At 50.5% G+C, this 5577-nt stretch overlaps 1 long non-coding RNA gene across 1 annotated transcript; it reads right to left on the bottom strand.

The window, feature by feature from the left end:
* Positions 1-1406: 1406 nt before the first annotated feature.
* On the bottom strand, positions 1407-1866 carry LOC135051306 (uncharacterized). Its single transcript, XR_010242175.1, has 2 exons — positions 1739-1866; positions 1407-1652 (listed from the first exon to the last, which is right to left on the bottom strand). It is a non-coding gene; the product is annotated as an uncharacterized LOC135051306 (long non-coding RNA).
* Between the last annotated feature and the right edge of the window lie 3711 nt (positions 1867-5577).

The raw sequence follows: 5577 nt of genomic DNA, 5'->3' as shown, positions 1-5577 counted from the left end.
TTTTTGCGGCACACTTGTGCGGCAGCCAATCAGGAGCCTCAGCTGCCAGACCGTGAGCTCTAATTGGCTCATGAGCCAGCGCCGGTTAGTGGGGAGGGGGGTTTACACAAGTTTGTGCATGCAGTGAACATCTCTGTTAGGAGGCGGACACTGCAGTGCTTCTACTATGTTCACAAGATACTGTAGATAGATAGACAGACAGATAGATAGTATCAGTGTGAAAAATAGACTGTACTATAACTATAATTAGGATATTGTAAGAACATTTTTTTACTGTGAACTATATAAAGAAAACACACATACATACAATTTGGCTTAAGGCATTTAATAATACCAGATGCCATTACCTCAGATGCCATGAGATTATTATTCCAGTATGGTGAACCAACTGTCCATATCCAGATCGACACTGTAAGTCTGTAAACGTTATAAGTTGTGTGTTCTTATTTTATGTGTCTTAGAAAAACTAAATGTAGTTCATCGAACCTGAAGCCAGAGTAAAGTAACTTGAATGAACAGTACAATATTTTGTTCCCTGTTGGTTTCATTGATGACTCATTGACTAACTTCTAAAGCCTCATAGCAAACGCAAACGGCTCTGAACTTAAGATATAAATTCCCCTGGCACACACTTTTCAACTGCAGGAGAAAAACATGAAGAATGACAAGACAAGATGCAAGAGGGATTCGGTACATCTTCCAGTTCTGCCACGAGCTAAAATCAAACTATGAAAAGGTTAAAGATGATTGTCAAATGAAGAGAATAAAGTGTAAAGGGAGTCAGCAACATTAGGATTGATACTCTAATATCTGGGCTTAGACTCTAGAATTCTATCAGCCTTGCACTGTAAATAGATCGAATTATGTACAGCAAAAACTTCAAACATAATAGTTGTCAATAATTATGCCCCATACAACCGAACTGCAGAGTAAGATTTGCAAATATCAAAGGTCATTTGTTATATTACTTTTATATTAGAACTTTTCTAAAGGCAACAGAACTCTTACTAACTGTATGTTCACTTAGCAAACATTATTTATATAAACAATCAAAAGTGCTTACCAGCAATTATAGGATATTTAACACAGGTACCAAAGATATGTCAAAAGAAGACACTGGGGAGGATATGTATTATTAGGGCACATACTGTTTACTAAAGCTTACAGCATCATGGCGAAGCAGGAAGCATTAACACCTTAACCCCTTCCCCCTACACAAACACACACACATACATACACATACACACACACACACACACACACACACATACTTGTTTTTCTATCCTCATCGGGACATATGTCTGGAACCTTCCTCATGGGGACCTATTCAGGAATACCGGCCTAATGAGGACACCCCACATAACTGATTTATTTTCGGGTTTAATTAGAGATAGAGGAAACGTGTATTCAGCAGCAGATACATTTTATTCAGGAAAGGTTCTTTCTCATTTCAGCAGTAATTCGGTTCTTAATGTAAAACTTAACCGAGAGCCAGTTCCGAGCCTTCAGCGCTTGTCGTTCTGCCCTTAGGCACGCATCACAGTCATTCTTGCCCGGCACCTTGAATGAGCGAATGAACCGAATCATGTGACGTTCAACAGCTTTCACTTCTGCTGGGGTCCACGGATTGCGCTTGGTACCCCTTCTGTCACCTGTGCGGGAGAAGAAAGGTCAGTCACCACGCAACGCCACCACCAGTCATGGACGCATCTCAAATGGAATGGACAGTCACACCCACCTTTAGCTGCACCTCCATCCACCGCCGACACCACGCTGCCAGCTTCTTTTCCCATGTGCCCCATGGGAACCTCAGTATCCTGACTCTCTGGCTCATCCCCAGAGTCATCGCTCACCACCTGGATCGGCTCTGTGGATAGAGAAGGACAGGGAAACCGATCACACCAGCCCACTTAGACAGTCAGTCCCTGGAGCCACACTGTCAAGTGATACCTACCGTTTGGATCAATGGAGATCTCTTCCAGATTGTGGCCCCGGAATTCAGCCATTCTCCCTTGCTCGAGAGCCAGAAACAGCTTGCTCAACTTGGCCAGTTGAAGGGTACCCTCCGGGAGGCGGTAATAATGCCGGTGCACCCGAATATCATGTCCAAGGAAATCAGCAAGCTGATCCATCTCTGTATCGCTCAGGTTGAGGACTCTGGAAAGTGTAGCCACATGCTTCCGTAGGCGGGTGGAAGATAATGCTTCGGGGTGCTTGGCCCCACACTCCCGGGCGTAGAGACGTATGCAGTCGGATCCCCTATAATGGGACATGGCTGTTGGCCTAGCAAACATGTAGATATTGTGTGGGGTCACACCACATTCTGTCCGCTTCTCTATGAGGAGCTCCATCGCTTTCTGCATGCTTGGGGATAGCAGGACAGGGACTTTCCTGCCTCTTTTCCCAGGAATCTCAATACGGGAGAAGTGACGACAGAGTGCCTTCTCCAGCTCTGACAGGGCCTGGGCCACATCACCCTGCAAATCGGCTGTGTGCCGTAAATCGAAGGAGGAGAGCAGCATCTTGGAAACCTCACCTTCTCTCCTGCGGTTGAAGAGAATCAGCTGCGTGAGGGTAACTTTGGCCAACATGGACCACTGCTGTTTGGAAGGGTGGGCGGACAACTCATCGATGTACTCTCGCTGACGGTCAAGGAGGTACAGGTTCAAGCGCTTAACATCATCAGTGAAGGGCAGAAGCAGCGGTGCATTCCATTTTATCTCTCGAAGTGTCTTCAGGGCAGCAGTGGAGATTAGCTCGCTCCACCTCGCCTCATAAATTTTCCGAAAGTTTCGGGCACGCTCCTCTGTCAGGGCACTGCCCTCCATCAGTGCCTGACACTCCACCATAGCTGAAATCTTCTGCAAGCTGTGTCCCACCTTCAGAGCCAACGAGGGTATTTTATATGTATTGGTGCGGTCATCGTAACCGGCCAGGCTCCTCACAGCATGCACCACTTGCAGGAAATTCTGTGGGCAAATGAAATCTTCCATACACCGCAACGGTGTGACCTTCATCGCCTTCAGCAGAAGCCGCCCCACCTCTCTGAGCTTCTGACGGATGTAATCATGCTTGCTGACATCAGACCCCAGACGGTTATAGAGGTGCTGACCGAACTGCATAATCCAGCGGTCCCCTTTGATTACCGGTACCACATCATCATAATTCATTCCGCTCAGCAACTTCCAGAGGCCAGTGCCAACATCTTTCGGGAGCGGTGTGGCGTAAGTGAAGAGACCCTGCACCCTGGTTCTTCCAGGTTTGGGGCTGACACTTTTGCGGAGCGGGCACCTCTTCACATGGCGCCACAGGTGCTTCCTGGAGAATAGCCCTTTACATTTTACACAGTGCATGAAATCTTGGGGAGCCGTTGCTTCTTTCGGCTGCTTGCACGGTAGGAGGACTCCGCTGCCCTCGCGGAGAACCCCGACATTATGGGCAAAGTTTCCCCGGGTGCGAATCAGGTCTAGCTGCACTGTCCTTTCCCTGGAGCGCTTCGGAAAGCTGAGTGCCCTTGCAACCTCATGCTCATTGTGGTGGACAGCTTGAACATGTCTCGCAATTTTTGAGAATGGCCTCTCGCACCACAGGCAGAAATTTTTCTTGTTACATGCAATCGAACCATCTGCTTTTCGGGTAAGTACCTGGACCGACACTGCGCGGGCCGGATGGAGACTTGGTTCGGCCTCCGCGGAGCAAGCCCCGGACACTTCCAGAACCTTCCTGCCGTGAAAAGACGTCTCCTCCCCTCCACTATCATCCGAGCTGCTTAACTCTGACGAGTCGGGGAGATAGTCTTCGTCACTGCCGTCGGTTCCGTACATTGCCTCACTGCGACCAGCAGACCCAGCACTTCCGGAGTTTGTGGCGCACACACCGTACCAAGCCCGCGCTTTCTGTCTGACCACGCCCACCGTGAATACAGGGTTCTGGGAATCGAGGGCCCAGGCCCCGGCACGTGCTTCCTATTACACATCCGGAGAGGTGGTTCTTACTAGAGTCACGTGTCGGGCGGCGCGCGCGACACTTTTGCGCCACATGCTCCGATTTTCCCCAGGCTCCTGGAAGCCTGTCCCGGACCGAGAGGTGCCAGTCTCCACTCATCGGCAAGACTTCCACAAATCGTAGTACCGGATTCAGCCCACCAGGGGGCGCTGCGATGGGCAAGGAAGGAAATATCAGACCCGGTTTTCGGGCTCCGCGATTTTTCCGACGAATGCCCTTCTCACCCGAGCTCCGCGGACTTGGGCAACCTTCCCTCTGGATTGAACTGATCTCAGACCCGGTTTTCGGGCTCCGCAATTTTTCCGACGAATGCCCTTCTCACCCGAGCTCCGCGGACTTGGGCAACCTTCCCTCTGGATTGAACTGATCTCAGACCCGGTTTTCGGGCTCCGCGATTTTTCCGACGAATGCCCTTCTCACCCGAGCTCCGCGGACTTGGGCAACCTTCCCTCTGGATTGAACTGATCTCAGACCCGGTTTTCGGGCTCCGCAATTTTTCCGACGAATGCCCTTCTCACCCGAGCTCCGCGGACTTGGGCAACCTTCCCTCTGGATTGAACTGATCTCAGACCCGGTTTTCGGGCTCCGCGATTTTTCCGACGAATGCCCTTCTCACCCGAGCTCCGCGGACTTGGGCAACCTTCCCTCTGGATTGAACTGATCTCAGACCCGGTTTTTGGGCTCCGCGATTTTTCCGACGAATGCCCTTCTCACCCGAGCTCCGCGGACTTGGCCGAAATCATATAAATAATATATAAGCCCGGCAAATGTAAGCGGGACGCGGGTCCGCGCGCGCAGCGCCCCCTGCTGGCCGCGTTGAAAAAAAAAAATAATAATAATCCACCGTTGTGAATTTGCGATGTGTCCGCCTGGCGACACGGAGGGCTCTTGGAAAGAGACGGGCTATCCAAAAATGGAAAGGGAAGAGATCAGTAGAGAAACGATAAAACCAAATAAATAAATAAAATAAAAAATAAAATAAAAAAAAATTCTATCTACATCTACTACCTACAGATACGTTACCGTATCTGTAGGTAGTAGATGTAGACAGATTATTTTTTTTTTTTCTTATCATTTCAATTACATTACAGTTAGAAAATGAAATAATGAACGGATGGATGGATGGATGCAACGGACGGACGGACGGACGGACGGACGGACGGACGGACGGAAGGAAGGAAGGAAGGAAGGAAGGAAGGACGGAAGAGAAGAACAGCCCGGGCTCTCGCTGGCTTCCGCAGCCCGGGCACCCGCCGGCTTCCGCACCCCGGGCTCCCTCCGGCTTCCGCGGCCCGGGCTCCGTACATACAGATAGGAAGTTAAATAATGGATGGATGGAAGAGAAGAACAGCCAGGGATCTCGCCGGCTTCCGCAGCCCGGGCTCCAGCCGGCTTCCGCAGCCCGGGCTCCCTCCGGCTTCCGCGGCCCGGGCTCCGTACATACAGACAGAAAATGAAATAATGGAAGGATGGAAGAGGAGAACAGCCCGGGCTCTCGCCGGCTTCCGCAACCCGGGCTCCAGCCGGCTTCCGCAGCCCGGGCTCCCTCCGGCTTCCGCGGCCCGGGCTCTC

Source organism: Pseudophryne corroboree, chromosome 2 (assembly GCF_028390025.1).
Source record: "Pseudophryne corroboree isolate aPseCor3 chromosome 2, aPseCor3.hap2, whole genome shotgun sequence".
Classification (NCBI taxonomy): Eukaryota; Metazoa; Chordata; class Amphibia; order Anura; family Myobatrachidae; genus Pseudophryne; species Pseudophryne corroboree.
The sequence above is the reverse complement of the archived record's forward strand: the minus strand, read 5'-3'. Positions and strand labels throughout refer to the sequence as shown.